The 16,626-nt window shown below is 42.6% G+C and overlaps 1 protein-coding gene across 7 annotated transcripts in view; it reads left to right on the forward strand.

Moving 5' to 3' along the window:
* Clvs1 (clavesin 1) overlaps nucleotides 1-16,626 on the forward strand; it is a 294,395-nt gene that overhangs the window by 133,656 nt on the left and 144,113 nt on the right. The gene's annotated exons all lie outside the window — the stretch shown is intronic.

The raw sequence follows: 16,626 nt of genomic DNA on the forward strand, positions 1-16,626 counted from the left end.
TCACAGTCCTTGCTGTCTGTGTTCTAGATCTACTTTGTCTTCAATGACTTCGGTTATTGTTGTTATTGCAATTCAAAATTTGAGCTTGTTCAAATTTCCTAAGGTTTTCTACCTTTCTTGGCTCACTGTTAAATCTGACACCCATAATCCTCTCTGTGGGCTTACCTCCCTTCTTGCTGAAGTAGAGAACAAGGCAGTAATTGACAAATTTAACACGTTAGAAAATAAGGTTTGTCTTAAATACTGTTAGCCCGGAATGTATTTCATAGCAAAATGTTTTTTTCTTAAAATTTGAAGATTTTCATTGCATTTTGGTATGTCTTTAAAAAGGGTATTTATAGCCTGATTCATGTTCCTAATTTCCTTTCCCCTTGTACCTTTAAATCTGCTGCTCTGTGAATGAAGGTGCTCTGTCTACTTTTTACTGTTGCTTGGTGCTTAAGATACATACATACATACATACATACATACATACATACATACATACATACATATGAAAATTTATATTTGAGAAAAATGTGTGTGTATGTGTGTGTGTGTGCGCGCGTGTGTGCACACACGCACAAAGCATTTACTGCATGATGCATGTTTGCTAGACACCAGAGTACAAGGCTCACTAAGGACTCACAGCTAGTTTTAAGGACCTTAAGAGTGAGTAGAATCACATTCAGACTTTCAGTCTCAACACTCACAAATCCCTTTAATTTCTCAAATAAATTCTATTACTTCTTCAGCTATTGGATTGTTCTCATTATTTTCATCATCTTCACATGAAACTCCAATTAATCTGTTATCAAAGTTCTCATTATATTTCTATGACATTTAACTTTTCCTTTATATTTTCTTTTTTTTTCCAGAGCTGGGGACCGAATCCTTTATATTTTCTATATTTCTATCTTTTTAAAGTAGATGTATGAAACAGCTTTTCAGTTCTGTGATCTAGTTTCTTAATGTTTTAAAAGCCACATCTGTTCTGTTTTAATTTGGTATATCTATTTTTCCTTTTAATTGCTATTTCATTTTTTTTTCAGATTTGCTTCCCCCCTTCCCCTTCCTCTTCTTCTTGGTTTAGTTTCATTCTCCATCCCTGGCTAGAATATGGAGTATGTCCTCCAAGGTATCCTTGAACTCAAAGTAATTCCCCAGCCTCAGCTTCCCAAGTACTAGGATTTTAGGCTATGGCCATGTCTTCCTTTTATTCAGAGTATCCCATTCTTGCTTCCATGAATACTTAAATGTTTTCTGGCTTCATCAAGCTGTAATTTCCAATAGATTATTCTGGAATGCAGCCCTTATTCTGCCCTTAGGATGCTGGATGAATGTCTTTTATTGTGTCCTCACACAGGGGGAACTGACTGGATTTGTCCTCATTCTCTAGCTGCCTCCCAGCACTCCTATGTCTAAGGACTCAGAACAACCTGGTTTTGTCACAGACTGCTTTCTGGGTGACCTGGTTGCTTGCTTCTTGATGCCAACACATTCTTTCTTTTGGTTCATCCTCTTCTTCTTCTTGTCAAGTACTGGAAATTGCTCCTTATTTGTGCTATTATGACACTTTATTTTCTTGAGACATAATCCACACTAAATTTTTGAAGTTCAGCATTTCTCTGTGTCAGGAACAAGCTCCCTTATTGTCACTGTTGATTTCTCTCTTGTTTCTTGTTATAATAATAGGAGTTTTCTAATGATGTAGTTCTGCTTGCCAGACTGACCTCATTTATCAGCCTCTTAATGTCCCATAGATGAAATGTTCTGAGTTATTAAAAAGAGAATTTTCATTTTACTCTCAAATATTGTTTTTCCTCATTATGGACTTAGTTTGGAGGTTCGTTCAATATATCTGATATAGTCAATGTCTATGGCATCATAGTGAGGTTTCCCCTGACCACCTAGCTTAGCAGTACAATGTCTCCTCTGCCTTTTACTTTCTCATTCTGTTCTTTGCTTTTCTAAAACACCATCTTTTCATTAGCTTGTTTAATCTACTCTTTATAGTTGTTCTTCTTTTATCCTAATTTCAATGCCACTAAAATACCAACTCCTAGAAAAATAATAAAGATCTTTAGATCCAGTTCTCGGTTGGATCCCAAGTAAGCAAACAGCCACGGGCAAACACTATCAGGTGCTTATTAAGGAAATGTTGGATGAGTGATGGAGCTCTCCCTCATGTGGTGTGTTCTGCTCATATCTATACATGCAAAGATGTTCTTCTCTAATCTGCAGGTATGGAGGAGGGGGTATGGCATGGCTTTTTGGTAAGCTTCAAGTCCTGATCACCTCAGAAGGAGAAGCTGGACATTGACTATGAATTGGAACCACCATCCCAAGCATGCTCACCCTGGAGTAAAGTATGCGAGAGTAACTACTACCGGAAGTCATCTCTCTTTTGAAAATCTGCTCTTATAGGGCAAAGTTTGCACAGGTCTTAGGTACTTCCAGATCCTTCCATTGGTGTCAGTGTCCTCCCATCCCTCCTTAATATGATTTTTCTTAACAAAGATTGAAAATAAAGTAAGTTGAAAACAATGGAAAAGCAGGGAGGAAGGCAGCTGTTATTTTCTTCTGGGAACAGAAGGACAGACTATTAATTACTATTAATGCTATTAATGGAAATATTCTCATCTCTGTGAGCCAATTCTTCACATTCCAAATAATCAATAACTGAATTCATGGCTGTTAACACTTTTAGTACAGCTTGTCCCTGCAGGTCCCATGCCATGGCACCTTTTAAGCAGTGGAGGCTTAGCAAAAGGAAACTATGGTCATGGGTTCTATGGGAAGCTGGTCTTACAGAGAGACTTCATCTTCTCTTACAAGAAAGTTGTAATGGAGAGGCTACTTCATGTGCTTGGTTTCCTCTGTATCTAGCTGTTTCCCTTTTTGCTTCTCCAACAACCAAGCAAGGTCATTGCAGGGGTCAATACCATTCTGCTCTGATTGACTGTCTCCAGAACCGAGTCAAACAAACCTCTTCAAAGCATGCGCACTCAGGCTTTTTGCTAATGCAGCAATAATAAAGGAATGCAGCAGTCGTCCATGGTTTTAAGAACATTCTAGATTTCTATTCATGATTTCCCTAATTTAAACACTCTTCAAGATTTAATATAAAAATCACCTTTAGGTATTCTTCAGTGTTTGTTTTAGACAAAACTGAGTAATCAGTTTGGTTCACCCCATCTTAGAGCTGACTCCGTTACGATACATAACAAAAGCATCCTTGAATGCATTCTTTAGTGGCTGTTTTTCTTTCCTAATGCACTTCAACTTTTCAGAGAACGGTAGCCGTCTAATCTATTCACGGCTGCATAAGAACCAACAAAAACTTACTGTCTCAAAAGGTGTTATTTCCTAACAATTCTGGTAGCTGACTTCAAGGTTCTTCCTCGGTTTTATGTGAGCCTGTTCTGACAGATCTATTTAGTTGGAAGCAAGGGGTGTGTCATTTGGTCAATGGGTTCTGCTGAAATGAGTGAACAGTTGGACTTTTCTTTCACACTAGGTTTCTTCAGTGGCTGGGTTTTCCAGAGCACTCCCTAAGAGGCCAAAGACAACAGAAACCATCACTCTCAAGAAATGTGCCCTAAAATGCCATCTTCTCTCTTCCTATTTTTCTATCATCCTCTCATGCAAATAATGCAGCGGGCACTTATAGTCAAGACAGCAATGAGCTGGTAGCACCAGGCAATCCATAGTCTCCAGCAGTCCTGAAAGCTTAGCGACCACAGTCTAAATTTCTAAATCTAAAGGCAGAGGGGGCTGTTTAATATGAACTTGTTTCTAATCTGCTAAGATGATTTCCTCATTTATTATCCTCTTTGGGATTTTCTCTGTCCCACCCCTCTTGGTTTCTTTCTTTCTTCCTTCCTTCCTTCCTTCCTTCCTTCCTTCCTTCCTTCCTTTCTTTCTTTCCTTCCTTCCTTCCTTCCTTCCTTCTTTCTTTCTTTCCTTCTTTCTTTCTTTCTCTCTCTGAGAGATGGGTGTTGGAGAGATGGGTTAGTAGTTAAGAGAATTCCATATTCTGGTAGAGGATCCAAATTCAGTACCCACCACTCACATCAGTTCCTAGGTTTCTACTGCTTCCTTCTGGTCTCTGTGTGCACCAGGGACACATGCGGTGCACATACATATAGGCAAACAAACACTCATACAAACTAAACTAGATTAAAAGTCTAATGTGAGTGCATTGATCCGCTCTATCTCAATGAAACTAACTAAATACAAATTAGTAATGGGTTGGCAAATGAATAGTGCTCCCAGTCTTCTTCCCATCCAACAATGGAGACAGGAGTTGGGGAAAGGATTCTCTTCACTTTGGACTTCGTTTATTTTTATCCAATCTATGGTATTTTATCAATACAGATTTCCTGGGAAACTCTGAGTGTCTTGTACATCTTCTCAGTGCTTGATCAGCCACATGAGCTGTGTTTGAGCAACAGACATTACTATTGGATAAGCAGTTTGTAGGTGGCAATACCTTGAGTTTCTCTGTCTGCTGGGTATCATTTAAGCATTCCCAAGGTTTTCAGGAAAGCCTCAGAACCACATTCTTGTTTTGATCTTCATGTTGAGGCCACATTGCACACTGATCATTCCTCTGCTTTCGGGACAGATTGAGAATATGAAACAGTTCAGTTTTCCAACTCAACAAATTCTGGGCCCATTTATCTTTCTTTAAGTTATACTCACAAGTTGAAACCTTCCTTCTTTAGTTCATCTCTCTCTTGACATAATTTATCATACACAGCAGAGTGCCAATTGACACTGTCAACTTTCTGCCAGATCCTCAAACTCATTAGGAAACATTTTTGATGCTCTACAACATCTCAGAAAATAGTCTTGTAAATGTTCCATCATTCCATAAATGGATTGCGTTCCCAAATCTTTTAATGACAGTCTCCTTCCCACACTTATGACCTAAAAAGCAACCTTCCTACTATCTTTTAGCTTTTGTTCCCACCCACACTTGAACTAAAGCCAAAGTCACATGTTTTAAGGCATGGGTATCCTATAATGGATCTCTACTTCCTGCTATCGATGTGTGCTTGTTGTAGTTTTGGTATCATAAAGTCTATCAAAACTGAACAGCTTATAGTAGCAGTGAGTAAAGATTTCTTGTGATTCTATGGCCCAGTTGGGTGGTTCTTTGCTGGTTTTGCATGGCTTTTCTCACATGGCTACATTCAGGTATAGTGTTAGTGTGAGCTCAGTTATAGCAGCTGGAGAGCTGGACCCTGCATCAGTAATTTTATTGTCTGTTTGTTTGGCCAGGTCATACTGTGTAGTCATAGGCTGGCTTCAAAATTATAATCCTCCTGCCTCAGGTTTCAAGGTGTCGGGATAATCGATGTATGTTACCTCATCAGGCTTTTCTATGCAGTGTATTTGGTTTGTGGAATGACAGCTGCATGGTTCTAACTAAGAAGGGGCAAAAGCTACCAGATCAGTTGAGGTCTGGAATCTAGAACTAAGCTGTTCCTTCTAGCATATCCTGTTTATCAATGCAAGTCACATAGCCAGGTTGGCTGGAGGGAGTGAATGGAGACCATGCTTCTGTGCAGCACAGTTATTGGAAGCGAATGTGGCCTGAGAAGGGAAGGCTGTGTAGCCATTAGATAATGTATCGCAGAAGCCAACTGCAATTAATTTTACTCCTTATGTCATGAAGAAGATCATCTGGCATAAATATGTACTGTAATAGGTACTTGTGGAAAAGAAGGAGGAAGAATTGAGGTCAAATCTGATGCTCTATTTACAGCAGGCTCAGCTTCCAATACTCTCAACGGCATTTTCTTCTGGTGATTTAGGGGATTTCTCTCCACATAATAAATGCGGCTGGAGAACTGCTGATTTTATCTTTTAATACTTGAAAACCCTAGAAACATGGCTCAGCTCAGCTACTAGATTTTCGATTTAACAGCTCTCATGAATATGATATTTGGGTGATTGCTGAGAATTGGATAAAATAGAGTTCTAGGGCTAGAGAAAAGGGAGATTTACACACACACGAAGACATCCACTTTTATGTGAGTGTGACTGTAGGGAAATGTACAGAGAATTCAACATCAACCCTGTGATGGGTGATTCTTATCTCAACTCGACACAAGCTCAACTCATTTGTAAGGATGGAGCCTTTGTTGAGACTATGCCTCCATGGTATTGGGTCGAGTAGGCAAGCACATAGGTAAATTTCTTAATTGGTAATTGGTGAGGGAGGGTACACCCTAGGTTAGTGGTCCTGGGTCTATAAGAAAGCAGAACGAACAAGTCATGAGAGTAAGCCAGCAAGCAGAACCCTCCATGTCTTCAGCATCAGCCTCTGCCTCTGGGTTCCTGGCCTGCTTGAGCTCCTGTCTTGGCTTCCTTCAGTGACTAACACTGATATATGGGAGTGTAAGCCAAATAAACCCTTTCCTCTCAACTTGCTTTTAGGTCATGGTGCGTATCATAGCAATTGAAACTAGAACTAAGACAAACCCTTCAAAGAATGAGAGCATGTTTTTCTCTTCAGCAAAGAAGTGTGACCCATCGCATGTTGTGTACATTGGAACAAGTTTTATCCTGAGGCATCTTAAGTGACTTGGCATTCAGCGGTGAACACAACTGTGCAGATATTGTTGTAGAGTTTTTTTTTCCTGTCATGGCCATGTCTATGTTTCATATCCCTTACCTTCTTTAAAATTTCTGCTCATCAATAAGCAGATTAGTAAACAGACAATGTCTTTAGGTTTAGTCGCTCCCTCACCCACCAGCATGTAGAGCCAACTAATTTAGGATAATGAATTTCTTTCATCAAGAGACAATAGTGTCTTTGTCAATAGACTCCTCAACATGGAGTCAGTCTTGTTAACAACGTGCCGAACACTGTGACAGTGAGGGAACAAGACAAGTCTATTCTTCAGAATGCATGCAGTTGAGTTAAGAAACCTGTTCCAATTACTGATGTAATCCTGGTAGTAATAGCATCACAGTGCATTACTAGACTGTTCTTTGTCAAGAGAGCTTCATGTGTCACCTTTCATTCCGCCCCAAACACTGTGAGTCAGACAGTTAGTTACTCTGTGCAATTTCCAAGTAGAGAAAATATAGGCTTTGGAAATCTTGGAACTTTCCAGAGACTAGAACTCAGTGAGATTGGATTGACTGTTCTCATCCTGCAGCCTAGTTTACCTGCCATCCCTGTCCACCTCGCTCTGGGCAGTCAGAATTTTTCCCCATCATCATCATCATCATCATCATCATCAACATCATCATCACCATCACCACCACCATCATCAACATCATCACCATCACCACCACCATCATCATCACCACCACCACCACCACCATCATCATCACCACCACCACCACCACCACCACCATCATCATCACCACCACCACCATCATCATCATCATCACCACCACCAAATGGCCTTTTCTTCCTCCATCCAAGGCATCATGCAAATCATTCTGAGTTTGCTTTCACAGGGCCCGCTGCAGAGTGCCACCCCCACTTTCTGACAGCCTGGAAGCCCCTGGCATAGATGTCCATTTCTAACCTGTCCCGGCTGGAATTCTGTCTTGCTTATTACCTGTGGTTCCATGTTTCCCCACTTCTCTATGTTCTGTGTCGGTGGGAGGCAGATCTGGAGGACAGGCTGTCTTTCTCTATAGCTCCCCTTGTATCTTCCTCCTGCTATCCGTTTATACTGGACATGCAATGAATCTTGCCACAGACTGACTCAGAGGCATATTGTAAAGAATAAACCAAGGCAGAAACATTACTGGGTCACAACCCAAGAAGCTTTCCTAATGCGAACCTCTACATTATTTTAGCTCCTAGTCACATTCCCATTCATTCCTAAAGAACTTTCATTTCTGCTGTTGTCATTACTACATTTTCTCATTATATTATATCTCCTCCTCCCTCCCCATCCCCCACCTGTGGGATTACAGATGATCATTCATCCACCTGCCCTGCTGCGTTGCTGTGACCCGTCACTCCCCCTCCACCCACCATTGAATTCCTTTTTGTCTTCTCTAGGTGTCTTCCCTGATGTTTTCTGGATCCCATGTGTTGTTCTTCCTTGATTTATGAAGAGCACACAAGCTGTATCTTCCCACTAAGCTTGGTAGAAATCAATAGAATGGCAGTTGGCGCCCCAGCATTTTGAAGGCATTGCTTCATTGTTAGGCTTCTAATATATCGTTAAGTCCGGTGATCCTTTAATCCTTGGCCTTTCACGTGCCTTCTGTTCCATTTCCATCTTTAATTCTCCTGGGCGCATCTCCTGCTGTTCTGTAATTCAGATGGCTGTGTTTCTGTCTTCTTTCGTATTCTCAGCTGAGAGCTCTATGGGTCCATTCATTTTGAAAAACCATAGGCACTAGCCAGGGTTTTTTCTTACCTTACGCACAATTAAATTCCCTCCAACATTTTCTCTGGCGCTTACATTTCAAAACTATTATTTGAATGTTTAATTTCTGCAATTTTTCGCCTCTTTGTAATCTTTTCTGGAATCTTCTCCAACATGATGGCTCCTTCTTCCCCTCTAGGGGTGGGAAAACACAAAATATTGCATTTTTTTCTATTCTTGGTGATGGTTGTGCATATGTTTTGTTTCTTCTTGTCTTTATGGCTATGGTATATTTTATTGTCTTTTGGAGGACGTCAATTCTAGTTCTCGATCCTGAGTTTTCTACAGACCTATGTTTTCCTCTTGTTTGAAAGAAGAGAACAATTTATTTCTGAGTGTTGGTTGATGAACACTCCTCGAGTATAGAAAGGTTAATGCTTTCATGCACTACGACTTTAAGAATTGGGCTACGGGTAGGGTTTGTGTTATCTCACAGATCCATGGCTGTGGCTGTGGTGAGGCAGGACTGCCGTGGTAGCTGGATCTTTTTCCTTGAGTGATGCATAGCCCAAGACACTCTTCGGTCACCTGACGAGGGGAAAGGATGGACTGCCAGGTTTCTGTGGGCTGAATGGAAAAGGAGTAGCAAACACGTGGGGCTGAGTGATTTCTTTTTCAGTTCAGGTTCCAGATTTTTCACATTGTCCATTTTCAGCCTTGGCCTTGACCTTGACCTCAGCTGGGATTGGTTGACCTCCTCCTGCCCTCTGTGCTTTAGGTACTAAAGTGCCCTTTTGCTGGATGGCTATCTGGATGTAGACCTGTTCCTTTAAACTCTTCTATGGCGTCCCCTGTTGGCCACCTGCCTTATTTTCAGGGCTGCTCTATCTCCTGGGCACCCTCAGGAGTGTGTGGTGTCAATTGACAAGTTTCTTCTTAGTTTGCTTTCTCTGCTCTGTTGGGACAGCACCACTTGCCCATCTGGCTACCTCCCCAAATCTGTCACCATGCCTCATGTGCATCAGCTCCTCACAAGCATTCTTTGTCCTATGATGTTGATCATAAAAAAATAGTGATTTGCTCTATATTAATGGCAATTTAGATAAAGAGCTAAACTCACAAATTCAGTCTGTCATCTGTGTTTGTTTGCTTAGTCAGATCTCACAGCACAACCCAGGCAAGGTTACCACCTCAGTATCCCAAGAGTTAAGATGATAGGTACCAACCAGAATGTCCCCTAGGTCAGCTCCATCAGCCATGTCTAGCTGAAAGTTTTACTAAAGTTTATATCTGTATTTTTTTCTTTATATGACCTTATGATCTACTATTAACTATATGAGTTATCATCAAAAATATCTGTATAAATTATCTTTCTAAAGTCTTAGATGTATTTATTTATTTTATGTGTATGAGTGTTTGGTCTAAATATATGTATGTGAACTACATGCATGTCTGTGCCCACAGAGGTCAAAGGGGCATTGGATCCATTGGAACTGGAGTTAAAGATGGTCTTGAACCCAGGTGGGTGCTGTGAATCAAACCCCGGTCTCCTATACGAGCAACAAATGCTCATAACTTCTGTGCTATCTTTCTAGCCCCTGTATGATTTAATTCTTAAAGCAACAAATTTTCTAATTTATTTATTTTTATGAGCTTATTAATTGTATTTTGACTACATTGCCCAGGAAGTGAAATTGTTTAAAATAGCCTTTGGATTGGGATAGTTAGCATAAATAAAAATATGGGCCGGTTGTGGTGGCGCACGCCGGTAGGATTTGCTGAAGGAGGCAGAGGCAGGAGGATCACGAGTTCGAGGCCAGCCTGGGCTACACATTTTTGGGCTGGGGATTTAGCTCAGTGGTAGAGCGCTTACCTAGGAAGCGCAAGGCCCTGGGTTCGGTCTCCAGCTCCGAAAAAAAAAGAACCAAAAAAAAAAAATGGAATGCTTGCAGACAGGAGCCTAACATAACTAGTTGTCCTATAAAGGCTCCACTTAGCAACTGACTGGAACAGATATGGAGACCCACAGCCACATTAGACAGAGCTCAAGGAGTCTTATGAAAGAGTTGGCAGGAGGATCGAGGGACTTGGAGGGGAGAGGGGTTCCTCGGGAAGACAAACAGGCAGCTCCTAGAGACTGAACCATCATCTAAAGGGCATGCAACATGGGACGAACTTAGCCACTGCCTCCCCTGCACATGTGTAGCAGATGTGCAGCTTGGTCTTCAAGCGGGTCCTCCAACAACTGGAGCAAGGGCTGTCTCTGACTGTTGCCTGCCTGTGGATCTTGTTCCCCTAACTGGGCTGCCTTGTCTGGCCTCAGTGGGAGAGGATGTGCCCAGCCCTGCAGTGACTTCCTGAACCAGGGTGGCTTGGCACCTGGGGATCAGGCTATTATTATTATTATTCCCTCTCAGAGGAAAAGGGGAGGTAGAGTTGTGGTGGGGGCTGTGGGGGGAAATGGGGCTGGGAGGAAAGGGCGGTGATAGTGATGTGAAGGATTAAGTAAACAAATTAATGGAAAATAAAAGAATATGGAGAAACTTAAAGGTTAAATTATTCTTTTACAAAACTTATGACAAATAATTACTCTCTATAATAAGTAATTATAAACAGGAAATCTTGAAAGAATCAGATTTTAGTAACCTAGTAACCTAAGGCTCTCTAGGATGTGGTGGGTCCAAGAATAAGAGTAGCCCCCAGGAAGAAAAAGAAAGTCTAGAAGGAATTTTACAATTATCAGAAACAATCACAGTGGGTAGTAGAGAAGAGGGGCTGATATCATAGTAGGAATGCTGTGACCCCAAGATCTGTAAGGTCCCTGGAAGTAGCTAAGGAAGGCTAGAGAGAAACAAACATGGGAAGGAGGATGAGGGCCTGGCATGGTGACCCAGCACCTCAGAGAGTCTGCTGCTGTGCCCTGTATACAGGCAGGAATTGCCCGCTGGCTTTGTCAGGAACAGAGGCTTAAGGAAAGACAGAATCTAAACCAGATTTCTTTAACAGGCCTTTTCTTCTGGTTCATCTCTGGAGAACAGCAGTTCATCTAACTGTTAATGAGGCAAAGGACAGTCCTTCTAAGGGGCTGCATTCAGCCTTGTCCTTGCTGAGGAAGGGCTTGTCTGCGGGAGCTCTATCCTGAGTCCTCTGGGAAGGAGGTCCTTTGCAATCAGCTAGTTCTCAGAGCACAAAGACTGGCAGGATTTCTAAATTGTTGCTATTTTTCTAGGATCTTAAGAAGCAGGTCAATTGAGCATTGTCAGTATAAATAGACAAGATGGCTATGCCCGAAAAGACAAGAGGCTGGGATGGGAGAAAACTGAGGAAATATCTCAATATAAGGGAGTTAATGAAGGGTCAATAGAAATATGCAGGTTACCATAGCGATTCAGGGAAGGAAGGACAGGGAGCCTAGGCTAAGCTAGGTCTTAATGCGTGGCCATGATCTACTCAGGTGGAGACTAGGCCATCAGCCCCAAACTAGAGAATGTGGTGGAGGTCGTGAAGGCAAATGTGCTTTGTAAACCTGGTGCAACCAAGCTTACCTGAGACTGGATGAGGGAGAAGATGGGCTTGGCTTGTGGACAATTTCCTTCTATGTCTGCTACATCCATTTTCTTCATACCAAGAATATATTTGTAAACACCTACTGAAATCTCAGGGAATGCACGGGAGTTTATGTTGGGCTTATCTTCCAACTCAGGGCCTTTGCTGTCTCTCTCCATCAAACTCATTGTCTCAAAAGTATCAACTCCTGCTTTATCAAAGTGAACATCACAGCAACACATACATCATCTAACTCTATTCTTTTTGAGCAACAGACTGCTGTAAAAACAGATGTCTCCTTTGTACTGTGGAGACAGTAAGCAGACCACTTCCCTTTGCTTGTTGTTGAGTGCTGGCTGGGAAGAAACCTATTTATGTGACCCAGCAGGGGTATCCTATATGGCAGATAAGGGCACTTTGACTTCCCCACGGTGTGGGGGATAAAGAAGGGGTCGAGATAGAAAGCTATCCAGGTAGAGGAGCAATCCCTATGGTGCTAAGGATTCAGTGAGGAGAATAAGGCAGTCCACATCCACCCACCGGTCGGGCTCTCCTGTCCATCTTCTGTTATCCACCTGGGTCAGAAGCCTATTCAGCTGGTGCTCTGGTGCCACTAATTTTCCTCCAAGGACCAACTCACATTTGTCCCCCTTGAGAAGAGCCACATTTCCCCCTACGTGAGGCCCATTGCCTAACCTGGTGCTTGCTACTCAATCCTTGTATTTACTGCCATCTTAAAATGCGCTGTAAGTCTTATGATGGGGGTGGGGCATGTCCTTCCTGAAGCTAGAGATAAAGCTACACTCTTTCCTGACAGCGCTTCAGTGGCCTCTCATTTGTTATCATGCCTCTTATGCACCAAGGACAGCTCTGTCTGGCATCTGGCTCAATCACTGAAGTGAGCAGGTGGTCCTGTCTGTATGACAGGGAAGGGTGTGTGTGTGTGTGTGTGTGTGTGTGTGTGTGTGTGTGTGTAGTGTGATGTGTGTGTGTGCCTGTGTGTGTGTAGTGGGGTCTGTGTCTGTGAGTGAGTGTGTGTGTGTGTGCCTGTGCGTGTAGTGTGGTGTGTGTGTGTGCCTGTGTGTGTGTAGTGTGGTCTGTGTCTGTGAGTGAGTGTGTGTCTGTGTGTGTGTGTTCCTGTGTGTGTAGTGTGGTCTGTGTCTGTGAGTGAGTGTGTGTGTAGTGTGGTGTGTGTGTGTTCTTGTGTGTGTAGTGTGGTGTGTGTGTGTTCTTGTGTGTGTAGTGTGGTGTGTGTGTGTATGTAAATGTGTGTATACAGTGAGTGAGCAAACAAAAACAGGAAATTAGGAGACTTATCATCATCCTAGTAATAATAACGTGCAATAGTGAGGGGAGGAAAGAAACAAAACTCCCTGAAAAAAATCAGTGGCAGAGCCCAGGAGAAGCCCGTTAATGTGAAACCTCAAGTCAGCGTTACAAACTGCAGACATCTAAAGAACGATAAAAGAATGGATGTTATCTACCACTAGTAAACAGAACAAACAGACAAACAGACAAATCCATCTGGCTCTGAACATAATGAGAAGAAGATACAACCAGAGCAGACAGGGAGCAGATGCTCAGTGTCAGGCTTGCCAGAGAGGCTGACTGTAAGGTGAAGGCTACACAGCTTGCGCCACTTCTTCCTCAGACTGTGACCTCAGTAATTCAGAGTCAGCCCCATGCTGACTGATCACACCCCATGTCCCTGCACTGAGCCCAGGACCACAGAGACCAGGGTACTTAATCCTTAACTACTCCAACCCTCTCCCAGCCCAAAGCAGTGAGTAAGGCTTGCTTCTCCAGGTGGGGAACCTGTCGTTGCCCTTCTAGCCACGAGGTTTTCTGTAACTCGTCCTCTTCTTGACCCTACAGTGGTCGGACACACTTGGCTCCACATTTTGGATTCCTGACCTCTTAGAGCCCTGAGCAGTCCCTCTGTCTTGTTTCAGTCCCCGCTAGACTTCCGGTCACTCCAGAACTATCAAGGCATCTTCCATCGTTTAGAGATTTCCAGTGCTATATCCCACTGTTCAGATCTACCCCCATCTGATCTCACCAGTTGAATTCCGATAATCTGTGATATGTTTGTATGCAGCCTTTTATTCTGGAAAATAAATTTATGAGGTGGGATATTGCTGTCTTTATTTTTTTAAAACAAGAGGACCAAAGACTAGGCTCATTAAATAAATAACTCATCGATGGTTAAGAGAAAGCGGCAGAATGGTAGGGCCGACACCCAGAAATTACTTGTAACATCACTTTTTAATGGACCCTGCTTGAAGAGTGCTTCTGTGCCTTTCCGTTTGTAGAACATACCATGGAGGCTCAGAAATGTTAGGGGAATTCTTGAGGCAGCCCAGCTAAATTAGGCAGGCTTCCAGCCCCAAACATTCTGATTTCCGAATGCTATCTTTGTTCTTTCTCAGACTAATCTTCCCTCACGACAGATTACTTCGGAAGGAGTTTCTTGTCAGTGTCTCTGCCTCCTGCCTCTGGTATAGAGTGTGCACACAGTTCCCCATGACAGAGTCCAAGCACAGGAAACATTCCTAAGGCCCTTAGCTAGGAGTCACTGCTGCCTGTACCCTGAGTCGGTGGTTGTGGTTGCTTAGCTTTTCAGTGTATTCATGCCCAGTTGCAAAGCAGAGCCAGACAGGGTCTAATTTATTCATTGCAACATCCCAGCATGACAGTGCAGTGTGCCTGGTGGTAAGAGGAACTGGTTGTGTGTGAGCATGACTGCCATTATTCTGAGGGGGCCAAGATGCTCTGGGGGGTAAAGAAGAGAAGTGTGCCTGTTGTCCTTGCCTGGTTCAGGCATAGCCAGCTGGAGGTCAGCCCTGCCCATCCATTCCTTAGCCTACATGAGTAGGAATGAGGAGACTGTAGTGACCTAGTGAAAACCCTTGTTAAACCCCAGGCCTAGTTGTCCTCCATCACTTGGCATGGTTGCCAGAGCTGCATAGACAAAGCTTCAAGATGCTTGAAAGTTTGCTTAAGATGCTAGAGATTAAAACCATAAATAAACATCTAAGCTTTTAGGCTGCCAGCCTTTTGGTGGTCATTAGCATCTATTTGTAAGCCCTGAGCTGAGCTAGTAGATGCCCTAGGAAGCTACCAAATTCCCTCAAGGGGTGCGAGAAGTGAGCTGGTCACTAGTCTGTCCTCTGAGGGGACATATTGAAAGCGCTTCCCCAGTTTGAAGCACTTGGCCATGTCTTATCAGTAAACAGATATTCAGAATAGCTAACCCTGAGGCAGGACTGTAAAATATTAAAACGTGAGAAGGAATATTACCAATCTGTATTAGCATTCTTGAAAGGAACCTAAGAGAATAAATTCATATATTAAAGCAGATTTATTACCCTGGTTTATAGGATATGCCTGGGTAGTCCAATCATGGCTGTCTCACACTGGAGAGGCCCAGAATCCAGTAGTTTCTTAGCCCACAAGTCTAGTGGCATGAGCAGTTCCAGTCTTGTGCTTGTGGCTGGCCAGAGTCCTGGACAGCTTCTGGTCTTTAGTTGACACTGGGAGCCCAAAGAAGCAGGTTCTAATATTAGCTAAGGAGTACCCGAATGACAAAACGTATAAACTTGACAGTGAGAGTGAGAGCAAGCAGGCAAGAGGCAGTTTCCTTCCTCCATGTTCCTCTTTCCGGGGCTGCCACCAGAAGGTACTCCTATGTCCGGGGTGAGTCTTTCTGCTTCAAACAATGTGATTCAGAGAATCTCTCACAGGAGAGCCCAGAGGCTTGTGTTTCAGTTGCTTGTAGATTCAGTCAAGCTGACAACCAAGATTAGCCACCACACTCTCCTAAATTCTGGACTTCTTACCTTCCTCTCGGGTTATTTTGATTAGTGAATTAAAATTGTGTGAATTTATGGCAAACCACATGATTTTTAAAAAGTATGCATACATCCCAGAATGAATAAATCAACTAATTAACATATTCATTATATCGCATACATAGTTTTATGAGGTGTAAACACTTAAAATCTAATCTCAGCACCGTTTAAAATTGCACTATTTAGCTACAGTTAAGTGATAGTTATTAACTATAGTCATCATGATATGTAACAGACCTCGTATCTAACTAAAATTTTTTTTTTTGGTTCTTTTTTTCGGAGCTGGGGACTGAACCCAGGGCCTTGCGCTTCCTAGGTAAGCGCTCTACCACTGAGCTAAATCCCCAGCCCCTAAAATTTATAACCTTGACCAACATCTGCCCTTCATTCCCAGCTCTTGGTCACTCCATTCTACCTTGCTTCGGTGTTACACATGAGTAAGATAGTATTTACTTGGTTTGTCCTGTGTCTGGCACATTTCATTTCGTATCATGTTCTATCACTTCAACAATCCATGTTGTCAAGACTGATAGGATTTCTTTGGTTCTAAAACACACTTAGAGTCTACTCTCATATATATTGGGCTTTATCCTTTCATCCATTGATGGAGATTTGGTTTGATTCCACAGTTTAGCTGTCATGGGCAGAGCTACGATAAGCATGGTGTGCAGTGACTCTTCAGCATGCTGGCCCCTTTGTCTTGGTTGTATACTCAGAAGTGGGCTTACTAGTCAAATGACATTCCCATTTTTAATGCATCTGAGGGACTTTCATACCATGGAGTCTGTCTTAGCACTGGGCACATTTTTAATTTGGACGAATTTCAATATCGTGCTCTTTGGAAGCAAGCGGGAATTTTGTTCCTGAATTATCTCCCTGTTTTTAATTGCCTCGAT

Source organism: Rattus norvegicus, chromosome 5, assembly GCF_036323735.1.
Source record: "Rattus norvegicus strain BN/NHsdMcwi chromosome 5, GRCr8, whole genome shotgun sequence".
NCBI classification, from domain to species: Eukaryota; Metazoa; Chordata; class Mammalia; order Rodentia; family Muridae; genus Rattus; species Rattus norvegicus.